Here is a 13,308-nt window from a genome sequence, read left to right on the forward strand (position 1 = left end):
GCAATCGTCCTCTGCTGACCACTAGTGTTGAGCGATACCGTCCGATACTTGAAAGTATCGGTATCGGAAAGTATCGGCCGATACCGTCACAGTATCGGAATCCAATCCGATACCGATACCCGATACCAATACAAGTCAATGGGACTCATGTATCGGACGGTATTCCTGATGGTTCCCAGGGTCTGAAGGAGAGGAAACTCTCCTTCAGGCCCTGGGAACCATATTAATGTGTAAAATAAAGAATTAAAATAAAAAATATCGCTGTACTCACCTGTCCGATGCAGCCGGGACTTCAGCGAGGGAACCGGCAGCGTTGTTTGTTTAAAAATCGCGCTATTACTTGGTTACGTGAATTCCCGGCTTGTGATTGGTCAGGTCGGCCATGTTGCCGGGACGCGGACCAATCACAGCAAGCCGTGACGAAATTACGTCACGGCTTGCTGTGATTGGTCCGCGTCCCGGCAATATGGCCGCCCTGACGAATCACAAGCCGGGACGTCACGGGAGGCTGGACACGCGCTCATTTTAAAATGGGCGCGTGTCCAGCCTCCCGTGACGTCACGGCTTGTGATTGGTTGCGCCGCGATCAACCAATCACAAGCCGGGAGGCTGGACGCGCTCATTTTGAAATGGGCGCGTGTCCAGCCTCCCGTGACGTCACGGCTTGTGATTGGTTGCGCCGCGATCAACCAATCACAAGCCGGGAGGCTGGACGCGCTCATTTTGAAATGGGCGCGTGTCCAGCCTCCCGGCTTGTGATTGGTTGACCGCGACGCAACCAATCACAAGCCGTGACGTCACGGGAGGCTGGACACGCGCCCTTTTTAAAATGAGCGCGTTTCCAGCCTCCCGTGACGTCACGGCTTGTGATTGGTTAATGGCGGCCATGTTGCCGGGACGCGGACCAATCACAGCAAGCCGTGACGTAATTTCGTCACGGCTTGCTGTGATTGGTCCGCGGCCCGGCAACATGGCCGCCCTGACCAATCAAAAGCCGGGACTTCGCGTAACCATGTAAAAGCGGGAATTTTAAACAAACAACGCTGCCGGTTCCTGCGCTGAGGTCCCGGCTGCGTCGGACAGGTGAGTATAGCGATATTTTTTATTTTAATTCTCTATTTTACACATTTTAACATTAATGTTGTTCCGATACCCGATACCCGATACCACAAGAGTATCGGAATCCCGGTATCGGAATTCCGATACAGCAAGTATCGGCCGATACCCGATACTTGCAGCATCGGAATGCTCAACACTACTGACCACACCAATGCTGCCTGTGTACCCCTGTAACCTATTTAAACCTGCATAGAGCCTACTTTTTTATTTTAGGCCTAGTAAGTCTGTCTGCGGTCCCTCCTTACAATCGTCCTCCGCTGACCACACCAATGATGCCCGTGTACCCCTGTAACCTATTTAAACCTGCATTGAGCCAACTTTTTTGTTTAAGGCCTACTACCTGTGTCTGTCTGCGCCACTCAATACAGCTGTCCTCCTCTGAAAAAAGCTGAGCTTCAATTGTCAGGTTTTCAGCCTATAGGAATTTGAAAACTGCATTGGGGGTACTAGTTTGGTTGGGCCTACTAACGGTGTCTGCAGCTCCTTGCTTTTCTCCTCCACTGAACAAAGCTGAGCTTCAATCTTCAGGCTTTCGGCCTATATCAGATATTTAACCCCTTCATGCCGCGGCCCTTTTTCGTTTTTGTGTTTTCGTTTTTCGCTCCCCTCCTTCCCAGAGCCATAACTTTTATATTTTTCCGTCAATATGGCCATGTGAGGGCTTATTTTTTGCGGGACGAGTTGTACTTTTGAATGACATCATTGGTTTTGCCATGTCGTGTACTAGAAAACGGGAAAAAAATTCCAAGTGCGGTGAAATTGCAAAAAAAGTGCAATCCCACACTTGTTTTTTGTTTGGCTTTTTTGCTAGGTTCACTAAATGCTAAAACTAACCTGCCATTATGATTCTCTAGGTCATTACGAGTTCATAGACACCTAACATGTCTAGGTTATTTTTTATCCAAGTTGCTAGGAGGTGCCTGAGTGTCTCAAGCTCTTTTGCTTTTGTCTCTGGCCTTCTTCGTCTCTTGTTCTGAGCTCTGAACCTCCGTACTGGTTCTGCGCTCGTTCCCTCTTTCTCTAGTGCCAATTCTCAGCTTCCTCTTGGTTTACCCTCTCCTAATTCCCTCAGTTCCTACCTGTCTCTGGTCATCCTCAGCTCATTCCCTTTTCCGTTTCTCCAGGATTCCACCTTCCTCGTTCCCAGTATTCCAGTCTAGTCCCCTCCTCTGTTTATTTTCCTATCAAGAGCCGTCTCTCCTGGTATCTGCTACCGTGGTTAGGTTATCTCTGGGTCTGCTCCCTAACAGTCCCTGTATAGGGGTTGGTTTACACCAGGCTTGCTCGCCCGGAAGGTCGCCTTCCACGGTCCAGAGGGTCCACTCTTGTTTCTGCCTCAGAATCATAACAGTACCCCTGTAACCTATTTAAACCTGCATAGAGCCTACTTTTTTATTTTAGGCCTAGTAAGTCTGTCTGCGGTCCCTCCTTGCAATCGTCCTCCGCTGACCACACCAATGCTGCCTTTGTACCCTTGTAACCTATTTAAACCTGCATAGAGCCTACTTTTTTATTTTAGGCCTAGTAAGTCTGTCTGCGGTCCCTCCTTGCAATCGTCCTCCGCTGACCACACCAATGCTGCCTGTGTACCCCTGTAACCTATTTAAACCTGCATAGAGTCTACTTTTTTATTTTAGGCCCAGTAAGTCTGTCTGCGGTCCCTCCTTGCAATCGTCCTCCGCTGACCACACCAATGCTGCCTGTGTACCCCTGTAACCTATTTAAACCTGCATAGAGCCTATTTTTTTTATTTTAGGCCTAGTAAAGGTACCTTCACACGAAACGACTTTACAACGAGAACGACAACGATCCGTGACGTTGCAGCGTCCTGGATAGCGATATCGTTGTGTTTGACACGCAGCAGCGATCTGGATCCCGCTGTGATATCGCTGGTCGGAGCTAGAAGTCCAGAACTTTATTTGGTCGTCAGATCGGCGTGTATCGTCGTGTTTGACAGCAAAAGCAACGATGCCAGCAATGTTAAACATGGAGCTAACGACCTGTGAGAACGATAAGTGCGTCACCGCTACGTCACAGGATCGCTCCTGCGTCGTTCTGGAGCTGCTGTGTTTGACATCTCTACAGCGATGTAAACAGCGACGCTGCAGCGATCAGATCGTTGTCGTTCTCGTTGTAGAGTCGTTTCGTGTGAAGGTACCTTAAGTCTGTGCCACTCCTTCCAATTGTCCTCCGCTGACAACACCAATGCTGCCTGTGTACCCCTGTAACCTATTTAAACCTGCATAGAGCCTACTTTTTTATTTTAGGCCTAGTAAGTCTGTCTGCGGTCCCTCCTTGCAATCGTCCTCCGCTGACCACACCAATGCTGCCTTTGTACCCCTGTAACCTATTTAAACCTGCATAGAGCCTACTTTTTTATTTTAGGCCTAGTAAGTCTGTCTGCGGTCCCTCCTTGCAATCGTCCTCCGCTGACCACACCAATGCTGCCTTTGTACCCCTGTAACCTATTTAAACCTGCATAGAGCCTACTTTTTTATTTTAGGCCTAGTAAGTCTGTCTGCGGTCCCTCCTTGCAATCGTCCTCCGCTGACCACACCAATGCTGCCTGTGTACCCCTGTAACCTATTTAAACCTGCATAGAGCCTATTTTTTTTATTTTAGGCCTAGTAAGTCTGTGCCACTCCTTCCAATTGTCCTCCGCTGACAACACCAATGCTGCCTGTGTACCCCTGTAACCTATTTAAACCTGCATAGAGCCTACTTTTTTATTTTAGGCCTAGTAAGTCTGTCTGCGGTCCCTCCTTGCAATCGTCCTCCGCTGACCACACCAATGCTGCCTTTGTACCCCTGTAACCTATTTAAACCTGCATAGAGCCTACTTTTTTATTTTAGGCCTAGTAAGTCTGTCTGCGGTCCCTCCTTGCAATCGTCCTCCGCTGACCACACCAATGCTGCCTGTGTACCCCTGTAACCTATTTAAACCTGCATAGAGCCTACTTTTTATTTTAGGCCCAGTAAGTCTGTCTGCGGTCCCTCCTTGCAATCGTCCTCTGCTGACCACTAGTGTTGAGCGATACCGTCCGATACTTGAAAGTATCGGTATCGGAAAGTATCGGCCGATACCGTCACAGTATCGGAATCCAATCCGATACCGATACCCGATACCAATACAAGTCAATGGGACTCATGTATCGGACGGTATTCCTGATGGTTCCCAGGGTCTGAAGGAGAGGAAACTCTCCTTCAGGCCCTGGGAACCATATTAATGTGTAAAATAAAGAATTAAAATAAAAAATATCGCTATACTCACCTGTCCGATGCAGCCGGGACTTCAGCGAGGGAACCGGCAGCGTTGTTTGTTTAAAAATCGCGCTATTACTTGGTTACGTGAATTCCCGGCTTGTGATTGGTCAGGTCGGCCATGTTGCCGGGACGCGGACCAATCACAGCAAGCCGTGACGAAATTACGTCACGGCTTGCTGTGATTGGTCCGCGTCCCGGCAATATGGCCGCCCTGACCAATCACAAGCCGGGACGTCACGGGAGGCTGGACACGCGCTCATTTTAAAATGGGCGCGTGTCCAGCCTCCCGTGACGTCACGGCTTGTGATTGGTTGCGCCGCGATCAACCAATCACAAGCCGGGAGGCTGGACGCGCTCATTTTGAAATGGGCGCGTGTCCAGCCTCCCGTGACGTCACGGCTTGTGATTGGTTGCGCCGCGATCAACCAATCACAAGCCGGGAGGCTGGACGCGCTCATTTTGAAATGGGCGCGTGTCCAGCCTCCCGGCTTGTGATTGGTTGACCGCGACGCAACCAATCACAAGCCGTGACGTCACGGGAGGCTGGACACGCGCCCTTTTTAAAATGAGCGCGTTTCCAGCCTCCCGTGACGTCACGGCTTGTGATTGGTTAATGGCGGCCATGTTGCCGGGACGCGGACCAATCACAGCAAGCCGTGACGTAATTTCGTCACGGCTTGCTGTGATTGGTCCGCGGCCCGGCAACATGGCCGCCCTGACCAATCAAAAGCCGGGACTTCGCGTAACCATGTAAAAGCGGGAATTTTAAACAAACAACGCTGCCGGTTCCTGCGCTGAGGTCCCGGCTGCGTCGGACAGGTGAGTATAGCGATATTTTTTATTTTAATTCTCTATTTTACACATTTTAACATTAATGTTGTTCCGATACCCGATACCCGATACCACAAGAGTATCGGAATCCCGGTATCGGAATTCCGATACAGCAAGTATCGGCCGATACCCGATACTTGCAGCATCGGAATGCTCAACACTACTGACCACACCAATGCTGCCTGTGTACCCCTGTAACCTATTTAAACCTGCATAGAGCCTACTTTTTTATTTTAGGCCTAGTAAGTCTGTCTGCGGTCCCTCCTTACAATCGTCCTCCGCTGACCACACCAATGATGCCCGTGTACCCCTGTAACCTATTTAAACCTGCATTGAGCCAACTTTTTTGTTTAAGGCCTACTACCTGTGTCTGTCTGCGCCACTCAATACAGCTGTCCTCCTCTGAAAAAAGCTGAGCTTCAATTGTCAGGTTTTCAGCCTATAGGAATTTGAAAACTGCATTGGGGGTACTAGTTTGGTTGGGCCTACTAACGGTGTCTGCAGCTCCTTGCTTTTCTCCTCCACTGAACAAAGCTGAGCTTCAATCTTCAGGCTTTCGGCCTATATCAGATATTTAACCCCTTCATGCCGCGGCCCTTTTTCGTTTTTGTGTTTTCGTTTTTCGCTCCCCTCCTTCCCAGAGCCATAACTTTTATATTTTTCCGTCAATATGGCCATGTGAGGGCTTATTTTTTGCGGGACGAGTTGTACTTTTGAATGACATCATTGGTTTTGCCATGTCGTGTACTAGAAAACGGGAAAAAAATTCCAAGTGCGGTGAAATTGCAAAAAAAGTGCAATCCCACACTTGTTTTTTGTTTGGCTTTTTTGCTAGGTTCACTAAATGCTAAAACTAACCTGCCATTATGATTCTCTAGGTCATTACGAGTTCATAGACACCTAACATGTCTAGGTTATTTTTTATCCAAGTTGCTAGGAGGTGCCTGAGTGTCTCAAGCTCTTTTGCTTTTGTCTCTGGCCTTCTTCGTCTCTTGTTCTGAGCTCTGAACCTCCGTACTGGTTCTGCGCTCGTTCCCTCTTTCTCTAGTGCCAATTCTCAGCTTCCTCTTGGTTTACCCTCTCCTAATTCCCTCAGTTCCTACCTGTCTCTGGTCATCCTCAGCTCATTCCCTTTTCCGTTTCTCCAGGATTCCACCTTCCTCGTTCCCAGTATTCCAGTCTAGTCCCCTCCTCTGTTTATTTTCCTATCAAGAGCCGTCTCTCCTGGTATCTGCTACCGTGGTTAGGTTATCTCTGGGTCTGCTCCCTAACAGTCCCTGTATAGGGGTTGGTTTACACCAGGCTTGCTCGCCCGGAAGGTCGCCTTCCACGGTCCAGAGGGTCCACTCTTGTTTCTGCCTCAGAATCATAACAGTACCCCTGTAACCTATTTAAACCTGCATAGAGCCTACTTTTTTATTTTAGGCCTAGTAAGTCTGTCTGCGGTCCCTCCTTGCAATCGTCCTCCGCTGACCACACCAATGCTGCCTTTGTACCCTTGTAACCTATTTAAACCTGCATAGAGCCTACTTTTTTATTTTAGGCCTAGTAAGTCTGTCTGCGGTCCCTCCTTGCAATCGTCCTCCGCTGACCACACCAATGCTGCCTGTGTACCCCTGTAACCTATTTAAACCTGCATAGAGTCTACTTTTTTATTTTAGGCCCAGTAAGTCTGTCTGCGGTCCCTCCTTGCAATCGTCCTCCGCTGACCACACCAATGCTGCCTGTGTACCCCTGTAACCTATTTAAACCTGCATAGAGCCTATTTTTTTTATTTTAGGCCTAGTAAAGGTACCTTCACACGAAACGACTTTACAACGAGAACGACAACGATCCGTGACGTTGCAGCGTCCTGGATAGCGATATCGTTGTGTTTGACACGCAGCAGCGATCTGGATCCCGCTGTGATATCGCTGGTCGGAGCTAGAAGTCCAGAACTTTATTTGGTCGTCAGATCGGCGTGTATCGTCGTGTTTGACAGCAAAAGCAACGATGCCAGCAATGTTAAACATGGAGCTAACGACCTGTGAGAACGATAAGTGCGTCACCGCTACGTCACAGGATCGCTCCTGCGTCGTTCTGGAGCTGCTGTGTTTGACATCTCTACAGCGATGTAAACAGCGACGCTGCAGCGATCAGATCGTTGTCGTTCTCGTTGTAGAGTCGTTTCGTGTGAAGGTACCTTAAGTCTGTGCCACTCCTTCCAATTGTCCTCCGCTGACAACACCAATGCTGCCTGTGTACCCCTGTAACCTATTTAAACCTGCATAGAGCCTACTTTTTTATTTTAGGCCTAGTAAGTCTGTCTGCGGTCCCTCCTTGCAATCGTCCTCCGCTGACCACACCAATGCTGCCTTTGTACCCCTGTAACCTATTTAAACCTGCATAGAGCCTACTTTTTTATTTTAGGCCTAGTAAGTCTGTCTGCGGTCCCTCCTTGCAATCGTCCTCCGCTGACCACACCAATGCTGCCTGTGTACCCCTGTAACCTATTTAAACCTGCATAGAGCCTACTTTTTATTTTAGGCCCAGTAAGTCTGTCTGCGGTCCCTCCTTGCAATCGTCCTCTGCTGACCACTAGTGTTGAGCGATACCGTCCGATACTTGAAAGTATCGGTATCGGAAAGTATCGGCCGATACCGTCACAGTATCGGAATCCAATCCGATACCGATACCCGATACCAATACAAGTCAATGGGACTCATGTATCGGACGGTATTCCTGATGGTTCCCAGGGTCTGAAGGAGAGGAAACTCTCCTTCAGGCCCTGGGAACCATATTAATGTGTAAAATAAAGAATTAAAATAAAAAATATCGCTATACTTTTTTGCTAGGTTCACTAAATGCTAAAACTAACCTGCCATTATGATTCTCTAGGTCATTACGAGTTCATAGACACCTAACATGTCTAGGTTATTTTTTATCCAAGTGGTGAAAAAAAATTCCAAACTTTGCTTAAAAAAAAAAAAAGTGCCATTTTCCGATACCAGTAGCGTCTCCAATTTTCGTGATCTGGGGTCGCATGAGGGCTTATTTTTTGCGTGCCGAGCTGATGTTTTTAATGATACCATTTCGGCGCAGATGCGTTCTTTTGATCGCCCGTTATTGCATTTTAACGCAATGTCGCGGCGACCAAAAAAACGTAATTCTGGCGTTTCGGATTTTTTTCTCGCTACGCTGTTTAGCGATCAGGTTAATGCTTTTTTTTATTTGATAGATCGGGCGATTCTGAACGCGGCGATACCAAATATGTGTAGGTTGTTTTTTTTTTATTGTTTTATTTAGGATGGGGCGAAAGGGGGGTGATTTAAACTTTTATATTTTTAATATTTTTTTCACATTTTTAAAAACTTTTTTTTTTCACTTTTGCCATGCTTCAATAGCCTCCAAGGGAGGCTAGAAGCAGGCACAGCCCGATCGGCTCTGCTACATAACAGCGATCATCAGATTGCTGTTATGTAGCTGAAATGCAGGTGTGCTGTGAGCGCCGACCACAGGGGGGCGATCACAGCAGGCCGGCATCAGTAACCATAGAGGTCTCAAGGACCTCTATGGTTACCATCCTGATGCATCGCCGACCCCCGATCATGTGACGGGGGTCGGCGATGGCGTCATTTCCGGCCGCCCGGCCGGATGCGGTAGTTAATTGCCGCTGTCTGCATTTGACAGCGGCATTTAACAGGTTAATAGCGGCGGGTGAATAGCGATTTCACCCGCCGCTATTGCGCGCACATGTCAGCTGTACAAAACAGCTGACATGTCGCGACTTTGATGTGCGCTCACCGCCGGAGCGCACATCAAAGCAGGGGACCCGACATGCGCAGTACATGTACGGCGCAAGTCGCGAAAGGGTTAACTGCATTTGGCCTACTTGCTTGGTTGGGGCCTACTAACGGTGTCTGCCGCTCCTTGGTGTTCTCCTGTTTTTTTTTTTCCTGAGCTTCAATCTTCAGGCTTTCGGCCTATATTTTTAATATGAAACTGCATTTGGGATGCTAGTTTGGTTGGGCCTACTAACGGTGTCTGCCGCTCCTTGCTTTTCTCCTCCACTGAACAAAGCTGAGCTTCAATCTTCAGGCTTTTGGCCTATATCAGGTATTTAACTGCATTGGGGCTACTAGTTTGGTTGGGGCCTACTAACGGTGTCTGCCGCTCCTTGGTGTTCTCCTGTTTTTTTTTTCCTGAGCTTCAATCTTCAGGCTTTCGGCCTATATTTTTAATATGAAACTGCATTTGGGATACTAGTTTGGTTGGGGCCTACTAACGGTGTCTGCCTCTCCTTGGTGTTCTCCTCCACTGAACAAAGCTGAGCTTCAATCTTCAGGCTTTCGGCCTATATTTACAAATTTTAAACTGCATTTGGCCTACTAGTTTGGTTGGGCCCTACTAATGGTGTCTGCCGCTCCTTGGTGTTCTCCTCTACTGAACAAAGCTGAGCTTCAATCTTCAGGCTTTCGGCCTATATCAGATATTTAACTGCATTGGGGCTACTAGCTTGGTTGGGGCCTACTAACGGTGTCTGCCGCTCCTTGGTGTTCTCTTGGTTTTTTTTCCTGAGCTTCAATCTTCTGGCTTTCGGCCTATATTTTTAATATGAAAGTGCATTTGGGATACTAGTTTGGTTGGGGCCTACTAACGGTGTCTGTCGCTCCTTGGTGTTCTCCTCTACTGAACAAAGTTGAGCTTCAATCTTCAGGCTTTCGGCCTATATCAGATATTTAACTGCATTTGGGCTACTAGTTTGGTTGGGACATACTAACGGTGTCTGACGCTCTTTGGTGTTCTCCTCCACTGAACAAAGAAGTGCCGCCTGTTTACTCCTGTTACCAATTTTAAACTTTATTTGGCCCATTTTATTATTTGGGCCTACTAACTGTGTCTGCCTCTCATTACAGTTGTCCTCCACTGAACAAAGCAATACCGCCTGGTTAGTCCTGTTACCAATTTTCAACTGCATTTAGCCCACTTTATTATTTGGGCCTATATCTGTGTTTCCTTCTCATCCTGCCCATTGCCCAGCCAGTGCTACATGAGTCTGCTGGTACATTGACCCAGACCACTACATTCCCCTTGCACTCTACACAGCCAGAATCTGACCCTCCTGAAATTCAGGTTCCCCTTCCCGCATACTATGCCACCTTACACGGGGACAAAGAGGAAGGCGCAGATGAAAGTGCAGGTTCCTTCATCAGGTGGGGAGGGCATACTCGTTGGCGACGTCACTGTCACAGGGCCCCTCATAGTACGCAAAAGTGTCTCTGCAAGTGGGAGGTGCCCTGCCGTCAAACACAACGCCGTACTTTGAGGGGTCCTGTGCCAGTGCCAATGCCAACGAGTGGGCCCCCCTGCTTGCTCAGGATCACAGCACTTGCAAAGTTGAAATACTGACCTCTCCCTGCTCCACCGCTGTGACGTAGTCCGCGTTTCCTGGGCCCACGGAAAACTAGAGCCAGCCCTACCCCCCCCCCACAACTTTAGCCAAATGACCCCCAATTTTAAATGCCTAACTATTATTATATGGTAAATTAAGATTCACAAGCTTAAGTGACACAAATTTATGTTTTTGACATTAAAATGGGCACTGTAGGTGTTTTCCTGTCCTCCACTCACTGCCGACTTTGCTCTGCCATTGACTTACATTGGGTTTCGTGTTTCGGTTGATCCCCAACTTTGCGCGATAATCGGACGATTTCACTCGACTCAACTTTTGACAAAATCGGGTTTCGCGGTACCAGACTCGATCCTAAAAAGTAAAAGTCGCTCAGCCCTAGTCATGACCACCAGTTTGTTCATGCAGCAGATAAATTTCTCTGCCATGTATTACCACCACCGTTGTTTGGGGTTACCTTTCAGGAGATCCGCTCCTTAGGCTGACTCCTTGTCAGTCCTGGCTTCGCCAACACAGAAGACGTCCCAGGCACTGCAGGTACATGGCTTTCTGTGCACTCTTCAGGATGTCCGTCCCCAGCTGGGACCGTCCAACACACAGGCCACTCAGAGACAAAGCCCCACCATGTGCTCTTCAGGGAAACAGCACTCCCAACCCATAGACTTTTTCAGGACGTTGCACACAGACCATACAGATCCAAACACTCTCAACCATGTGACCAAACCCTGGTCACATAATGTAGCTGTAACCACCCCCATAAGTGGGAGTTTTGTATGGTTAGCCAGACCTGCCCAGCTCTCTGACTAACCCTGCAAGCCTCCCTTTTAAGTAAACAAACACAAATACTTGTGGGACTACAGGTCCCAGGACAACCTTACTTCAGGCTTACAGTGCAGACTCCCTCTGCGAAACATACCGGCCATTTACAATCCTGCCGGTCACTGTTTCACCATCATCACCATTACAGATACGCCTCCATGCGTATCCTGAGGAGCACATACAGCGCCCCCAGGCTGTAACATGGATCACTGCATCACATTACATATACATATATATATATATATATATATATATATATATATATATATATATATATATATATATATATATATATATATGAAATATTCCAGTTGCAAATTTTTATTCATTGCATAGTGGAATGTGTTCAGAACAATAAAACATAACAATTACCAGTGTAAATCAAAATGAATATCCCATGGTGGTCTGGATTTGGAATGATACTCAAAATCAAATTGGAAAATAAAATTACAGGCTAATCCAACTTCAGTGGAAATGCCTCATGACAAGGAAAATGCTCAGTATTGTGTGTGGCCTCCACGTGCCTGTATGACCTCCCTACTGTACAATGCCTGGGCATGCTCCTGATGAGGCAGCAGATGGTCTCCTGAGGGATCTCTTCCCAGACCTGGACTAAAGCCTCCACCAACTCCTGGACAGTCTGTGGTGCAACGTGACGTTGGTGGGTGGTGTGAGACATGATGTCCCAGATGTGCTCAATCGGATTCAGGTCTGGGGAACCGGCGGGCCAGTCCATAGCTTCAGTGCCTTCATCTTGCAGGAGCTGCTGACACACTCCAGCCACATGAGGTCTGGCATTGTCTTCCATTAGGAAGAACCCAGGGCCAACCGCACCAGCACATTGTCTCACAAGGGGTCTGAGGATCTCATCTAGGTACCTAATGGCAGTCAGGCTACCTCTGGCGAGCACATGGAGGGCTGTGCGTCCCTCCAAAGAAATGCCACCCCATGCCATTACTGACACACTGCCAAACCGGTCATGCTGAAGGATGCTGCAGGCAACAGATCGCTCTCCATGGCATCTCCAGACTGTCACATCTGTCACATGTGCTCAGTGTGAACATGCTTTCACCTGTAAAGAGCACAGAGTGCCAGTGGCCAATTTGCCAATCCTGGTGTTCTGTGGCAAATGCCAAGCATCCTGCACGGTGTTGGGCTGTAAACACAACCCCCATCTGTTAACGTCGGGCACTCAGACCATCCTCATGGAGTCGGTTTCTAACCGTTTGTGCAGACACATGCACATTTGTGGCCTGTTGGAGGTCATTTTGCAGGGCTCTGGCAGTGCTCATCCTGTTCCTCCTTGCACAAAGACTAAGGTAGTGATCCTTCTGCTAGGTTGTTGCCCTCCTGCGGCCCCCTCCACATCTCCTGGTGTACTGTCCTGTCTCCTGGTAGCACCTCCAGCCTCTGGACACTAGGCTGTCAGACACAGCAAACCTTCTTGCCACGGTTCGCATTGATGTGTCATCCTTGATGAGCTGCACTACCTGAGCCACTTGTGTGAGATGTATAGTCCGTCTCATGCTACCACGAGAGTGAAAGCACAACCAACATTCAAAAGTGACCAAAACATCAGCAAGAAAGCACTGGCCCTGAGATGTGGTCTGTGGTCCCCACCTGCAGAATCACTCTTTTATTGAGGGTGTCTTGATAATTGCCAATAATTTCCATCTGTTGTCTTGTCCATTCGCACAACAGCATGTGAAATTGATTGTCAAACAGTGTTGCTTCCTAAGTGGACAGTTTGATTTCAAAGAAGTTTGATTTACTTGGAGTTATATTCTGTTGTTTAAGGGTTCCCTTTTTTTTTTGAGCAGTGTATATATATATATATTTATATATATACTGTATATTTAGCTTTGTCGCCATAAAAGGAGGGGGCC

The 13,308-nt window shown here is 48.1% G+C and overlaps 2 long non-coding RNA genes across 2 annotated transcripts in view; one reads left to right on the plus strand and one right to left on the minus strand.

The window, feature by feature from the left end:
* Window positions 1–13,308, plus strand: part of LOC143809713 (uncharacterized) — a 484,828-nt gene that overhangs the window by 168,914 nt on the left and 302,606 nt on the right. The gene's annotated exons all lie outside the window — the stretch shown is intronic.
* The window catches only part of LOC143807041 (uncharacterized), a 51,539-nt gene that overhangs the window by 37,396 nt on the left and 835 nt on the right, over window positions 1–13,308 (minus strand). The window lies entirely within an intron of this gene.

Source organism: Ranitomeya variabilis, chromosome 2 (genome assembly GCF_051348905.1).
Source record: "Ranitomeya variabilis isolate aRanVar5 chromosome 2, aRanVar5.hap1, whole genome shotgun sequence".
In the NCBI taxonomy this organism is placed as follows: Eukaryota; Metazoa; Chordata; class Amphibia; order Anura; family Dendrobatidae; genus Ranitomeya; species Ranitomeya variabilis.